This window comes from Tamandua tetradactyla, chromosome 13 (genome assembly GCF_023851605.1).
Source record: "Tamandua tetradactyla isolate mTamTet1 chromosome 13, mTamTet1.pri, whole genome shotgun sequence".
In the NCBI taxonomy this organism is placed as follows: domain Eukaryota; kingdom Metazoa; phylum Chordata; class Mammalia; order Pilosa; family Myrmecophagidae; genus Tamandua; species Tamandua tetradactyla.
The window spans coordinates 35,543,570-35,560,754 of NC_135339.1; the positions used below are offsets into that span (position 1 = coordinate 35,543,570).

The following is a 17,185-nucleotide window of genomic DNA, read 5'->3' on the forward strand; positions in this document are numbered from 1 at the left end:
TTTAATGTGCAAAAATTTGCTTTATTTAGGATTTATGAGGACAAATGATAAAACTAGTTTCTCCATGAAACAATAATTATATTTTATGTAAAAGAATAGGAGATGACAAACCCAATAATTGTAAATTAATGGTAATACTACACAAATGTCTGAAGTTTTTGTTTTCATTTTAAGATGCAAAAAAAAATCTAAATCAATCTAAAGAATGGAAAATAAATTTTTCCTATCTTAAAATAAGAGCATACATGAAAATGACAAAAAAGGTTTTGTTTGGCTTAGTTGGTGAACAGGGCCTGAACAGTAGATTCAGTCATTCTTGATAGCAGAGCTGACCTCAGTGCTAAAAATATAAATAAAGCCAGCATTTGGCTTTTGCTGATTTTTACTATGTGAAAATTTGGGCCTTAAGAATTTCAATAGAAGTCAAAAATATGGATTTTTACATTAAATGTCACGATTGTGTTCTTTTTCCCAAAGTTATAGACTTTTAACTCATGTAAGGGTTTTCTCAAATATATGCTCAGTGGTGATGGTGGGAGCCAAATGTAAGTTCAAGAAGAATAGCACGGGGGTGCGAGGGTCATTCAGTGGTAATATTCTCGCCTGCCATGCGGGAGACCTGGGTTCGAGTCTCAGCCCATAAACTTCCCAAACAAACAAAATATCAAACAAACAAAAAGTCACAAATGCTGCTGCTGCAATAATGGGGTACTCATATGGAAAAAAAGTGAAGTGTGATCCCTGCCATACAGCATGCAACAACAACAAAAGAATAGCATAACTTCACTACTATTTCCCAAAATAAACAACTCGATGATTCTAGTGTGCTCTCCTAGAGCTAAAACAAAACCTATATTTGTTTGCATCTGTCCCACTGAGAAACAAGTAGATAAATGTTAAAAACTAGAAACATTTGGTTTTATAATGTCTATAATAAAATTAATTCCCGTCTTCTTTTCCTGTTTGCTCATATTATATTATTTTTTACTTGTGGAAGGCAAAATAAGTATTTACAATTCACATGCTCCCCAAGAGGATGAATCCAGGGACTGGAGTGACCAGAGTGTCCTTTGCTGACAAATGATGGGCCTATGAATATAAAGCTGAAGAGTGGATTGCTCGGCATAAGACCTAGGGGAGGAGGGAAAGGTTGGGGGTGGGGTCTGAAAGGAGGAGATGGGGCTTTGAAAAGACTCTAGAGAAGATGAAGTTGGAGTGGCTGTTTGTGGGAAAGGTAAGACTGTAAGGGGGGACTTAAGCTGGGGACCTGCATTAGTGCTTTTGGGGGGAATTTTATGTTTAATGTGAAACATATCCAACCTGTCCCAACCAAATCTCGGTCTCTCTTATGAAACCATTGCTAAACGTTCTACGTCTTACTAATATAGTGGATTTTCTTTAGGGGAATGAAGAGAAGTTATGAGAACATAAGCTTAGTACGTGGACCCAACTCTCTTTTGTGTTACAGAGCTATTTATTCTTTCTGATATGTAATGATTTTACTACAAACACCAAAATTAAAAAAAATTATCAAAAAGTAATTTAATTTTTTAGGAAGATACTATATAGGCTAACTTGTAATTTGTTTAGACTATATTATTTTCTACTAGTAGGAATTAGAAAGGAGCATAAAACTATATAACAATTAAAACTCAGGTTAATGAATTGCAATTGGCCCATGTCTCATAGCCTCCCTCCAGATAGTCAGATACACTGTCAGATACAATGAATTACTGCTGGATGACTAGGCTTTCCTATATCATTCAAAGAGAGCTCAATTATTGTTGCACATTTCTCTTCCATGATAAACTTCTTTTGAAAATAGTGAGAGTAACTTCAGAAATGAAAACTCTATTGCATAAAAGAAATTCATAAATGAATGGATTAAAAATCTGAAAGAATCCTTTATTAATAAAGTAGTATTAATTAGAGATGCAGAGAAAAAGTAATTCTTAGATAATTGATTATAATTCTAGATGAAATTACACTTACCAAACAAAGTACTTTTATAGACTATTTCCTTATGTTGAAATATGACTGACTCTTTAAAAATGTTTCTCCCTGTCTAATGTCTTTCTATAGATAATGACTTTGAAAACTAGGAAAGTTATCATTTCACTTATCTAACTGAAATATTTGATTTTTAAAAATCACATTTAGTAATGTGATTAAAATATGAAAGACTGAACCATTTAAGTAGTGAAGGCTGTTAGAAATAAAATTTATCCTTGAAAATTTAGGGTAATGTAAGAACACACTAGACTTGTAATTAGTTGGAAGACTTAGGATAGTACCACTGAACTGCTGCTTATTAGCTAGGTGACTTGAGTCTCAATTCCTTATCTGTTAAATGAAAATAATACCCATTTTCAAAATTACAGTGCTGCTGTGAGAATAAAAAATAATATGCATATGAAAGTCCTAGTAAGCTGAAAAATATACATACATTAGTATAGTACATGTGTATTGTCCTTTCTAGAATTCAGCCCAACACCAGGCATATTTGTAATAGTATTAGAGGAAGGGTTCTTAAGCCAGACTCCCTGGGGTTGACTCAGTGTGACTTCAAGGAATTATTTAACAAATTCCCTCAATGTCACTTTTTTTTTCCACGTTTAAATGGCAGAATAGTAGAACTACCTCATAAGGTTGTTTGTGAATTGAATACAGTATTTGAAGAGTGAATGATTTAATGGCTGTCAGAAGGTAAGCATGAATAACTATTTATTATTATTCCTTTTAGGGGTAGGAAAACCCAATTCAGTATGATAGGAACTATTAAAAGCATTCTAGGGCTACTTACTAAATTCAAGTTAAGTAGAAGGGAGTCAGTCTAGGCCCATGGACTTGGATAGAGGCCAATATTCAGTGTTTCTAATACCTACAGCTTATCCATGGTCAGGCCCGAGAAAAAGTAGAACTCATAATATATATTGTCAAGATAACTATAAAAATTCTATGCTCCCGAGACTTCTGGGAAAATGGCCAAATAGAGTAGCTGGACCTTAGCCCTGTTCCACGGAGAAGTTAGAGAAGGGACAGGAGGGTGACTGAGGTGGCGATTTGGGAGTGCGGCTGACCAGTAAGAGCCTTCTGCACCACATGCGGCAGCCCTGGTTGCTGAGGCTGAGGAACTGAGAGGCATAACATCCCCAACATGTGCCTATACCTTCCCTGAAACAAATCACTGCACTGAGTGCCCACCCAGTACCCTGCTCCCTGATGTAAACCATCCTGCAAACACAAGGCCTTAGGCTACTGACAGAAATCAACTTCCAAAGTAAATCAATCAAGATATTTACCTGCCACGAAGACAGCAGAAGATTACTAAGCATCTCACAATATAGACAGATATAGCCCTGCTTAATGACCAGATTAAAACACCAGAGGAGACACAGACATTGGAACAACTAATCAAAGATGTTCATACAACTCTACGTAATAAAATAAGTGGAATAGCAAATGACATAGAGGAGATCAAGAAGACAGTAGGAGAGCATAAAGAGGAATTTGAAAGAATAAATAGAAAAATAGTGGATATCATGGAGATTAAAGACTGTTGACCAAATAAAAAACATACTAGAGGCATACAACACCAGATTTGAAGAGACAGAAGACAGAATAAGTAGCAAAAGGCAAAAATGATGGAAAAAATTGAATGGGAACTCAGGGAAATGATAGACAAAAAAGCGCACGCAAATATGAGAATCATTGGTGTCCCAAAATGGGAAGAGAGGAGTAAAGGGCTAGGGAGAGTAGTTGAAGATATAATAGGGGAAAACTTCCCAACCATCATAAAGGACAAAGTCAAAGAAACCTAAAGAACTCCGAACGGCATAAATCCAAATAGGCCTTCCCCAAGGTACATACTAATCAGTGTGTCGAATGTTGAAGAGGAGAAGAAAATCCTGAAAGCAGCAAGGGAAAAATAATCTACTACATACAAGGGAAATCATATAACACTGAGTTCAGACTACTCAACTAGCACCCTGGAGGTGAGAAGGCAGTGGTATGATATATTCAAGATTCTGAAACAGAAAGACTTCCAGCCAAGAATTCTGTACCCAGCCAAATTGTCCTTCAAAATTGAGGGAGAGAATAAAGTTGTCACAGACAAAGAAGTCCTGAAAGAATTTGTCAGCAAGAGACCAGCCCTACAAGAAGTACTAAAAAGAGTTCTGCTGGCTGAAAAAAAAAGACAGGAGAGGGAGGTCAGGAGAAGGGCATAGAATTGAAGAGTACCACTAAGGGTAATTTAAAGAATACAAGAAGAAAAAGGGCAAAGAATATATAGATCTGACAATAAAATAAAAAAGATAAGATGGTGGAATCAAGAAATGCATTTTTAGTAATAATTTGAATGGTAAAGAACTAAACTTACTAAGTAAAAGATACAGATTGGCAGAATAGGTTAAGAAACATAATCTAGCTATATGCTGCTTACAAGAGACTCATCTTAGATACAAGGATACAAACAGATTGAAAGTGAAAGGATGGAAAAAGATTTTCCATGCAAATTGTAACCAAAAGAAAGCAGGAGTAGCTATACTAATATCTGGCAAAATAGACTTTAAATGTAAAGACATCATAAGAGACAAGAAGGACACTATCAACTAATTAAAGTGTCAATTCACTAAGAAGACATAGCAATCATAAATGTTAATGCTCCCAATCAAGGAGTTCCAAAGTACATGAGACAGACATTGGCAAAACTGAAGGGAGTGATAGCTGTTTCAACAATAAGAGTAGGAGACTTCAATACACCACTCTCCTCTACAGTTAGAACCATAAGACAGAAGATCAACAAGGAAATAGAGAAGTTAAATAACTTGATCAATGAATTAGACCTAACAGACATATATAGGTCATTGCACCCCAAACCACAAGGTTATACATTCTTCTCTAGTGCTCATGGAACATTCTCCAGGATAGATCATATGCTGGAGCACAAAACAGGTCTTTATAAATTTAAAAATATTGAAATTATTCAAAGCACTTTCTCTGATCACAGTGGGATGAAGCTGGATCTCAATAATCACCGAAGAATAAGAACATTCACAAATACATGGAGATTAAATAACACACTCTTAAACACCTAGTGTGTCAAAGAAGAAATTGCTAGAGAAATCAGAAGCTATTTAGAGATGAATGAAAACGAGAATACAACTTATCAGAATTTATGGGATGTGGCAAAGGCTGTGCTGAGAGAGAAATTTATTGCCCTAAATGCCTATATCAAAAAACAAGAAAGCAAAAAATAAGAGGACTTAACAGCAAACCTGGAGGAATGTGAGAAAGAACAGCAAACTAACCTCAAAGCAAATAGAAGAGAAACAACAAAGATTAAAGCAGAGATAAATGAATGGGAGAACAAAAGAACAATAGAAAGAATCAATAAAACCAAAAGTTGGTTCTTTGAGAAAATCAATAAATTGATGGGCCACTAGCAAGACTGACAAAGAAAAAAAGAGAGAGGATGCAAATAAACAAAATCAGAAAAGAGAAGGAGTGTGTTGCCATAGACCCTGAAGAAATAAAAGAAATCATAAGAGGACACTATGAACTAGTATATGCCCACAAATTAGACAACTTAGTTGAAATGGACAAATTCCTGGAGACACACAAACAAGCTACATTGACTGAGGAAGAAATAGAAGATCTCAACAAATCAATCAAAAGTAAAGAGATTCAATCAGTCATCAAAAATCTTCCTACAAAGAAAAGCCCAGGGCCAGATGGCTTCACAGGGAATTTTATCAAACATTCCAGAAAGAACTAACACCAATCCTGCTCAAACTTCTCCAAAAAATTGAGGAAAAAGGAACTATACTTAACTCATTTTATGCAGCCAATATCATTTTAATACCAAAACTGGGTAATGATGCTGTATGAAAGGAAAACTACAGGGCAATCTCCCTAATGAATATGGATACAAAAATTCTCAACAAAATATTAGCAAATTGAATCCAACAACACATTAAAAGAATTATACACCATGACCAAGTGGAGTGTATACTAGGAATTCAAGGATGGTTCAACATGAGAAAATCAATTAATGTAATAAAGCACATTAACAAATCAAAAGGGAAAAATCACATGATCATCTCGATTGATGCTGAAAAAGCATTCAACAAAATTCAGCATGCTTTTCTGATAAAAACACTCGAAAAGATAGGAATCAAAGGTAACTACCTCAATATGATAAAGGGAATATATGAAAAACTGATAGCATTGTACTCAATGGAGAGAGATTGAAAGCTTTCCCCATAAGATCAGGTACAAAACAAGGATGCTCACTGTTACTCAACATTGTGCTAGAAGTTCTAGCTAGAGCAATCAGGCAGGACAAAGAAATAAAGGACATCCAAATTAGAAAGGAAGAAGTAAAACTCTTATTATTTGCAGTGATGTGATACTATACTTGGAAGATCCTGAGAAATCTACAGCAAAGTTACTTGAGCTAATAAATTCAGCAAGGTGGTGGGATATAAAATTAATGTGCAAAAATCAGTAACATTTCTATAACATAATGACCTGCTGTGGAGACAGTTAAGGAAAAAATTCCATTCAAAATAGCAACCAAAAGAATCAAATACTGCTGGCTGGGGCCAAGATGGTGGCTTAGCAAGGTGTGGGATTTAGTTTGTCCTCCAGAACAGTTAGTAAATAGTCAGGAACAGTACAGAACAACTGCTGGGGCCACGACAGTGACTGGACACACATTGTACCCCAGTCTATACAAGCTGGATGGGTTGCGAGCCCACCCAGAACTGGGAATTCCCCAAACAATGGTGGGCAGTGCCCTTCCCCGACGGTTGCCTCCCAGAGGGGATAGGAAAGAGACTTTACCAGCAACAGGGGCTGAGTGCAACCAAGCTCCAATTGTGGAATTAATTAACAAATTCTGACTATTAAAAATAGGCACCCATCTAAGCTGAAACTTGAGTAAAAGCGGAGGTTGCTGTTTTTTGCCCTGGTGCATAGGGGGCAGGGCTGACAAAAAAGGAAGAAAAAAAACAGAGGTTTTTTGGATTGGATAGCACATAACACTTGAAAGGGTCTGGGCCCTGAAGGACAGGATGGGGCACATAGGACCTGAAGATACACAAAGCAACATACCAACTTAAGCTCTTGATTGACAAACCCAAAGAATGGGGGCCCTGCTCTGAAAAGGATTTTTCTTTTTCTTTTTTTGTGGCTGTGTTTCTACAGCTTGACTACTCTTTAGCTGCAGCTGCAGGGCTTCTCAGGCTCCAACTGCCCCAGGCATAGGCACAATTAAGCTTGTTTGAGTGTTTGTCTGGAGCCTCTGCCTTCCCTGGGAGAGGGGTGGAACCCAGCTCAGGTGAATTCCCTCCCTCAAGGAATTCAGACTCCAGGGTCTGGAAAAGTGAAATGATTAAACAACCTCTCCTCTGTAGACAGCCAGTCTACAACCTCTCCTCTGTCTCAACCATGCCCCCAGCAGGGAGAGTCTGCTGAAGTTAAAGGTACCACATCACCTTATGCTAGTGGGACCTACAGGCAGAAAAGTGCCACATACTGGGCAGGATAGGAAAAATTCAGAGTCCAGAGGCATCATAGGAAAGGCTTTCAATCTGCTGGGTCTCACCCTCAGGGAAAACCGTCGCAGGTGACTCTTTCCTCCTGAGAGGAGGCCAGTTTGGTCTGGGAAAATCTGGCTAGGGTCTATAATACCTTAGTAGACCCTTTTTGGGTGGGGGGTGGGGGGGAGGCACCATATAGGCAACACAAGAAACAAGAAAACAAGAACTGAAAAATTCTGCTCTGTTAAACAAAACCTAAGCTAGAGGTCTAGAATAAGCTGAACTGAATGTCAAAGAATAGATAGACAAAGTCATCCAGCAAGAAAATCCTAGGTAAAAAAAGTGAAAACAATCTCCAGAATAAACTAATTAAGTTAATTAAATGCCTAGACACCAGCAAAAAACCAACAAATCATACTAGGAAAACTGAAGATATGGCCTAGTCAAAGGAACAAACCAACAATTCAAATGAGATACAGAAGTTGAAAACAACTAATTCAGAATGTTTGAACAGACATGGAAAACCTCATCAAAAATCAAATCAGTGAATTGAGGGAGGATATAAAGAAGGCTAAGAATGAACAAAAAGAAGAAATCGAAAGCCTGAAAAAACAAATCACAGAACTTATGGGAATGAAAGGCACAGTAGAAGAGATGGAAAAAACTATGGAAACCTACAATGTTAGATTTCAACAGGCAGAAGATAGGATTAGTGAACTGGAGGCTGGGACATCTGAAATCCAAGAAGCAAAAGAAAATATAGGGGAAAAGAATGGAAAAATATGAGCATGGACTCAGGGAATTGAAAGACAATATGAAGTGCACAAATATACATGTTGTGGGTGTCCCAGAAGGAGAAGAGAAGGGAAAAGGAGGAGAAAAACTAATGGAGGAAATTATCATTGAAAATTTCTCAACTCTTATGAAAGACTTAAAATTATAGATCCAAGAAGTGCAGCATACTCCAAACACAATAGATCCAAGTAGATGTACTCTAAGACACTTACTAATCAGAATGTTATATGTCAAAGAGAAAGAGAGAATCTTGAAAGCAGCAAGAAAAAGCAATCCATCACATACAAGGGAAGCCCAATAAGACTATGCATAGATTTCTCAGCAGAAATCATGGAGGTGAGAAGACAGTGCGATGATATATTAAAGTTACTAAAAGAGAAAAACTGCCAACCAAGAATTCTGTATCCAGCAAAACTGTCTTTCAAAAATGAGGGGGAAATTAAAACATTTTCAGACAAAAAAAATCACTGAATTTGTGACCAAGAGACTGGCTCTGCAAGAACTACTAAAGGGATCACTAGCGACAGATAGGAAGAGACAGGAGAGAGGGAGGCATGGAGAAGAGTGAGGAAATGAAGACTATCAGTAAAGGTAAAAAGAAGAATAATTAGATATGACAATATCTAAAACCCAAAAGGCAAAATGGTAGAAGAAAGTACTGCCCATACAGTAGTAACACTAAATGTTAATGGATTAAACTCTCCAATCAAAAGACACAGACTGGCAGAATGGATTAAAAACAGGACCCATCTATATGCTGTCTACAGGAAACGCATTGTAGGTCCAAGGATAAACACAGGTTGAAAGTGAAAGATATTTCACGCAAATAACAATCAGAAAAGAGCAAGAGTAGCCATAATAATATCCAACAAATTAGACTTCAAATGTAAAACAGATAAAAGAGAGAAAGAAGGACACTGTGTATTAATAAAAGGAACAATCAACAAAAAGATATAACAATCATAAATATTTATGCATCAAACCAGAATGCTCCAAAATACATGAGGCAAACACTGAAAACACTGAAAAGAGAAATAGACACATCTACCATAATGGCTGGAGACTTCAATTCCCCAGTCTCATCAATGGACAGAACATCTAGACAGAGGATCAATTAAAAAAACCAAGAATTTCAATAATACAATAAATGAGCTAGACATAATAGACATTTATAGAACATTATACCCCACCACAGCAGGGTACACCATTTCTCAAGTGCTTGTGGATCATTCTCAAAGACAGACCATATGTTGGCTCACAAAACAGGTCTCAATAAATTTAAAAAGATTGAAATCATATAAAACACTTTCTCAGATCACAAAGGAATGAAGTTGGAAATCAATAATATGCAGAGTGCCAGGAAATTCACAAATATATGGAGTCTCAACAACACACTCTTAAACAACTAGTGGGTCAAGGAAGAAATTACCAGAGAAATCAGTAAATATCTCGAGGCAAATGAAAATGAAAACACAACATATCAAAATCTATGGTATGCAGCAAAGGCAGTGCTAAGAAGGAAATTTATTGCCCTAAATGTCTATATCAAAAAAAGAAGAAAGAATAAAAATAGAGGAATTAACTATCCACTAGAAGAACTAGAGAAAGAACTGCAAACTAACCCCAAAGCAAGCGAAAGGAAAGAAATAATGAAGACTAGAGCAGAAATAAATGAAATTGAGAACATGAAAACAATCAAGAAAATCAAGAAAACCAGAAGCCAGTCCTATGAGAAAATCAATAAGATTGATGGACCCTTAGGGAGGTTGACAAAAAGAAGAAGAGAGAGGATGCAAATAAATAAAATCAGAAATGAAAGAAGAGACATAACCACTGGCCCTACAGAAATAAAGGAAGTAATGAGAGGATACTATGAACAACTTTTTTTGTAATAAATGACAATGTAGATAAATGGACAACTTCCTAGAAAGGCATTAACAACCAACATTGACTCGAGAAGAAACAGATGACCTCAACAAACCAATCACAATTAAAGAAATTGAATCAATCATTAAGAATCTCCCCACCAAAAAAAGTCCAGGACCAGATGGCTTCACATGTGAATTCTACCAGGAATTCAAGAATGTAGAATCCTGCTCAAACTCTTCAAAAAAAATTGAAGAGGAGGGAAAGCTACCTAACTTATTCTATGAAGCCAACATCACCCTCATACCAAAGCCAGACAAATATAAGAAAAAAAAAAAACAAAATTACAGACCAATCTCTCTAATGAATATAGGTGCAAAAATCCTCAATAAAATTCTTTCAAATCAAATCCAGAGCACATTAAAAATTATGCATCAGGACCAAGTAGGATTCATCCCAGGTATGCAAGGATGTTTGAACATAAGAAAATCAGTTAATGTAATACACCATATCAACAAATCAAAGCAGAAAAGCCACATGATCATATCGATTGATGCAGAAGAAGCATTTGACAAAATTCAACATCCTTTCTTGTTGAACACACTTCAAAGGATAGGAATAGAAGGGAACTTCCTCAACATGATGAAGGGAATATATGAAAAACCCACAGCTAACATCATCCGTAATGGGGAAAAACTGAAAACTTTCCTCCTAAGATCAGGAACAAGACAAGGATGTCCACTATCACCACTGTTATTCAACATTGCTTTGGAAGTTCTAGCCAAAGCAATTAGACAAGAAAAAGAAATACAAGGCATCAAAATTGGAAAGGAAGAAGTAAAATTTTCACTCTGCAGATGGTATGATACTATATGTTGAAAACCCCAAAAAATCCACAGCAAAACTACTAGAGCTAATAAATGAGTACAGCAAAGTGGCAGGTTACAAGAACAGCACTCAAAAATCTGTAGTGTTTCTATACACTAGTAATGAATAATCTAAGGGGGAAATCAAGAAAAAAAATCCACTTACAATTGCAACCAAAAGAATAAAATATTTAGCAATACATTTAACTAAAGATACAAAAGACCCATACAAAGAAAACTACAAGAAATTGTTAAAAGAAGTCACAGAAGACCTAAATAAATGGAAAGGCATCCATTTTCATAGATTGGAAGACTAAATATAAATATAGTTAAGATGTCAATTCTACTTAAATTGATTTACAAATTCAATGCAATATCAATTAAAATCCCCCAAACTTACTTTTCAGAAATAGAAAAACCAATAACCAAATTTATCTGGAAGGGGAGGGTGTCCTGAATAGTTAAAAACATCCTAAGAAAGAAAAATGAAGTTGGAGGTCTCACACTACCTGACTTAAAGGAGTATTATGAAGCTACAGTGGTCAAAATGGCATGGTACTGACATAAAGATAGATATACTGACCAATGGAAGAGAATAGAGTGTTCAGATATAGACCCTCTCATCTATTGGTAATTGCTCTTTGATAAGGCAGTCAAACTGACTCACCTGGGACAGAGAAGCCTCTTCAATAAGTGGTGCGTGGAGAACTGGATGTCCATAAGCAAAAGAATGAAAGAGGATCCATATCTCACACCCTATACAAAAATTAACTCAAAATGGATCAAAGACCTAAACATTAGATCTAAACCCATAAAACTTTAGAAGAAAATGTAGGGAAATATCTTATAAATCTTATACTAGGAGGCAGTTTCCTAGACCTTATACCCAAAGCATGAGCATCAAAGAAATAAATAAATAAATGGAAACTCCTCAAAATTAAACACTTGTGCATCAAAGAACTTTGTTGAGAAAGTAAAAAGACAGCCTACACAATGGAAGACAATATTTGGAAATGATATATCAGACAAAGGTCTAGTATCCAGAATATATAAAGAGATGGTTCAACTCAACAACAAAAAGACAGACAAAAGAGACAAAAGATATGAACAGACACTTCTCAGAAGAGGAAATACAAATAGGCAAAAGGCACATGAAAAGATGCTCAACTTCCCTGGCTATTAGGGAAATGCAAAAGGGAGAAGAGTGAAATGAATCAAAATAAAGCATTAACGGCTGAGAGATTCCAAACAGAGTCAAGAGGTTATCCTGGAGGCTAATTTTACGCATTAAATAGATATCACCTTGTTAGTCAAGATGTACTGGAGAGATTGGAGGGAACTGCCTGAAAATGTAGAGTTGTGTTCCAGTAGCTGTGTTTCTTGAACATGATTGTATAATGATATAGCTTTCACAATGTGACTGTGTGATTGTGCAAACCTTGTGTCTGATGCTTCTTTTATCTACCTTATCAACAGACGAGTAAAACATATGGATTAAAAATAAACAAATAATAGGAGGAACAAATGTTAAAATAAATTTAGTAGATTGAAATGCTAGTGATCAATGAAAGGGAGGGGTAAGGGTATGGTATGTATGAATTGTTTTCTGTTTTCTTTTTACTTCTTTTTCTGAATTGATGCAAATGTTCTAAGAAATGATCATGAGGATGAATATACAACTATGTGATGATATTGTGAGTTATTGATTATGTATCAAGAACGGAATGAACATATGGTAAGAATGTTTGTGTCTGTATGTCATGTTTAATAAATTACTTAATCAAAAAAGAATCAAATACTTAGGAATGAACTTAACTTGGGATGTAAAGGACTTGTACACAGAAAACTAAACAACATTGCTAAAAGAAATCAAGGAGATCTAAATAGGTGGAAAGACATTCCCTGCTCATGTATAGGAAGGCTAAATATAGTTAAGATGTCAATTCTCCCCAAATTGATCTACAGATTCAACACAGTACCAATCAAAATTCCAACAATCTACTTTGAAGATTTGGAAAAGCTAACTACTAAATATCTGGAAGGGAAAGAGACCCCGAATAGTTAAAAGCATCCTCAAAAAGAAGAATGAAGTGGGAGGATTACCACTTCCTGACTTTAAAAAGTATTATAAAGCCACAGTGGTCAAAACAGCATAGTACTGGCACAAAGACAGAAGCATTGACCAATGGAATCAAATTGAGAGTGCAGAAATAGACCACCAAATCTACTGCGCATGGAAGAATTGGATATCAATATCCAAAAGAATGAAAGAGGACCTCTATCTCACACCCTACACAAAAATTAACTCAAAGTGAATCAAACACCTAAATATAAGAACAGTACCATAAAGCTTCTAGAAGAAAATGTAGGGAAACATCTTCAAGACCTGGTAGTAGGAGGTAGCTTTACATCCAAAGCACAAGCAACAAAAGAAAAATAGGTAAATGGGAACTCCTCAAAATCAAATGCTTCTGCACCTCAAAAGATTTTGTCAAAAAGGTGAACAGGCAGCGAATTCAATAGAAGAAAATATTTGGAAATCACATATCGGACAAAGGTTTGATTTCCTGTATATACAGAGAAATCCGACAACTCAACAACAAAAGAACACACAACCCAAAAATAAAATGGGCTAAAGATATGAATAGGCATTTTTCTGAAGAGCAAATACTTATGGCTCAAGAGCACATTAAGTGATGCTCATTTTCATTGGCTGTAAGGGAAATGCAGATCAAGACTACAATGAGGTACCACCTCACACCTAATAAGAATGGTTGCTGTTAAACAAACAGGAAACTATAAATGTTGGAAGAGGATGTGGAGAAACTGGCACATTTATGCACTACTGGTGGGAATGTATAATGATGCAGCCACTATGGAAGGCTGTTTGGTGGTTCCTTAGGAAACAAAGCATCGAGTTGTCCTATGACCCAGCAATAGCACTTCTTGGTATATACTCCAAAGAGCTGAAGGCAATGACAAAACAGACATTTGCACAATAATAGAATTATTTACAATTGCCAAAAGATGGAAACAAATTAAATGCCCATCAACAGATGAGTAGATCAACAAAATGTGGTATATATATAGGATGGAATATTATGCAGCAGTAAGACAAAATGACATCTTGAAGCATATGACAAGATGGATGAGTCTTGAGGACATAATGCTGAGTGAAATTAGCTAGACACAAAAGAGTAGATACTGTATGATTTCACCTTTATGACTAGCATAAAGGTATAATCAGAGGCTTATAATACAGAATACAGGGGACTTAGAGATACACAGAAGCTAGAGATGGGTGAACTGTTAGCTAATGAGGTTGAACTCCAATGTGAGGGAATGGATAAGAGCGAAGGTAATTCTCTAGTGGATCTAGAAGTAATATTACCATATTGAAGATGAATAAAATTGAAAGGGTTGTAGAGACCTATGTGTTCCACTGATTCACACTAGAAATATGAATTAGTTCTCATAAGAATTACTTCAAAGATATGATTCTTGTACAAACAGTGCTTAAGTCCAGGGTACGGGGGGAAACCGCTATTGCATGCTATGAGCTATGTTCAAAAGGAAGCCATCAGCACTACCACAGCAACAACAGAGGTAAATAATGGGGAGAGGGACAAGAGGTAAGAGGAGGTTTAGATATCCTATTTGGCAAGGGTGTGTTTATTGATTTTCTTTCTCTTGGAGACAATGAAATTATCTATAATTGAGAATGTTGATGGATTGTGGACTTTGGGCCTTCTACATGATGCCTGATGAATGCAGGTGGCTGAAGGATACACTGATGGGGAAGTAGATTAGCGAATGATGGTGTATACTTATGAACGAAGGCTGTGCTTCTACAAAAAGGAACAAAGCACGAGGCATGCAACAATGTGAATGAACAGTGGGACATCTGGTGAGACAAAATAAGCTAGAAACAGAACAACAATGGTATTGTTACCTTTATAAAATGCTTATGAGGAAACAGGGGCCTAGATTGTAAGCTTTTAGAGCAGACACATTAAGTCTGGAGTGGTGATTATTATTTCTGGATTTTGAGAGGCTGTTTTATATATATAACCCGATATTTAGAGACAGAATGAAGTCGAACAGGTTGGAGTTAAAGTAATTCAGAAAATAGGGATAAGGAAGACAGTGTCTGTATTTTAGAACCACACATACTCTTTGAAACCAATGGAAGAAAGATTGATTTGATCTGGAACTGAAATTTTCTGTACTGCATAATCTAATTCAACTTATCTGTATACAACTGAAACACAGCGAACACACAATAAGAAAGAGGTCCTTTAATACTGTATAGATTATCATAATGCCTATAGAATAGGCATTACAATAGTATAGTATATTAAGCAGATAATCAAGAAGTATTGGCAAAGTCCCCTATGGGAGGGGAGAAAGATTATGGAACTATTAAACCTTACCATCAGGGAACACCCTGATACTGTGTCAAATTTTAGGGACACCCAAAACAATAGGCCATGACCTCGATCATGAGGCTTACTCGGGTGAAACTTATGTGGGTAGTGGAGAAGCTTAGACTACCTATTAGGCATGCCTAAGAGTTACTTCTGGAGGACCTCTGTTGTTGCTCAGATGTGGCTCAGTCTCTCTAAGCCCAGCTCTGCAAGTGAAATCATTGCCCTCTTCCCTTACGTGGAACATGACATCCAGGGGTGAGAGTCTCCTTGGCGACATGGGAGATGACTCCCAGGGATGAATCCAGACCTGGCACCATGGGATCAACAATTCCATCCTCACCAAAAGGGGGAAAGGAAGTGCAATTAATAAAGTATCAGTGGCAGAGAGAGTTCAAATAGAATCCAGAGGCCACTCTGGGGGTTGCTCTTATGTAAGCTTCAGGTAGACCTTACTACCTATCATAACCTACCAACCCCCAACCAGGACCCTTCCAGCCACCTAGGGCAATATATAAGATTCCACAAGGATTCCACGCACTACAGTAACTTTGGAGAAACCTACAACCTCCAGATGGGTCCCTGGTCCAGATAAATCCTGAACCTAGCCCAGCCTCTCCAGAACATCAGATACTTCCATCTCCCTACCACATATTAGTGACAGACCTTTCCAATTTGAGAAATTTAAAATTGCCATAGGCCAAACACCCCTAAAGAGAAGAATGGGAAGATCCAAGGTGATGGCGGAGTTATATAGAGAAGATAGGACTTAACAAATGAATATGAACGCTGAATCATTAAATTGATCTTTTAGTCTCCAATATTTTAGAGCAGCTAGAAGTAAAAAACCTAAAATTGTGAAATTGTAACCCATATCAAACTCTGAAATATGTTCTACAACTAATTGTGGTGCTGTGCTTTGAAATTTATAGGTTTTTTGTATATATGCTATTTTTCAAAAAAAAAGAAGGAAAAAAGTTGATTGTGATGATAAAAATTATTCAATCCCCCTAGCCTCCTATATTCTGGAGCAGCTAGAAGGAAAAATCTGAGAGAATCGTATGGTAGCCCATGACAAACTTTGGGATCTGTCCTGTAACCACTTGTTTAAGAATGCTTTGAAATAAAAAAATGCTTTTTTATTCTTTGCATTGTATATACGTTATGCATATAATGTTTAAAAAATTTTCTCTGCTCCACAATGCTTTAGATTTAGCCAATTTAACTCCAAGTGGGTCATCTGCAGAATGCCTTACAGAATGTAGCACAAATTTGGGACAAAGATCAGAAACCGAGTTAATATAAAATGCAGTTCCCCACAATAGAATTTTATTAATATCACTCAACTAGACTATAGTTAACAGCCCAGAATGTGTTCTTCATGATTTTTCTATTTATATATGTTCCTGGATGGGAATGCTGACTAGGAGGTACTCAAGATTCTACTGCTACTTAGTTTAAGTGTAGACATACTTTACCTTCTTCCCTGGCACACTTGGCTAAAATTACATTCTTTCTTGATGATGACTATAACAAGTTTGAAAGGTTGAGGGGATTTTTTTCTTCCAGAAAGGAAAAGTTAGATCTCTTCATTTTTTTTTTTTGGCCTCTATATATGTACTTTTAAACTCTCTCATGGTTTATGGGTAGCTTGGTGATTCCTGCTCAAGTTTTAAAAATTCAT

The 17,185-nt window shown here is 36.4% G+C and overlaps 1 protein-coding gene across 9 annotated transcripts in view; it reads right to left on the reverse strand.

The window, feature by feature from the left end:
- The window catches only part of CABCOCO1 (ciliary associated calcium binding coiled-coil 1), a 246,978-nt gene that overhangs the window by 178,618 nt on the left and 51,175 nt on the right, over nt 1-17,185 (reverse strand). The gene's annotated exons all lie outside the window — the stretch shown is intronic.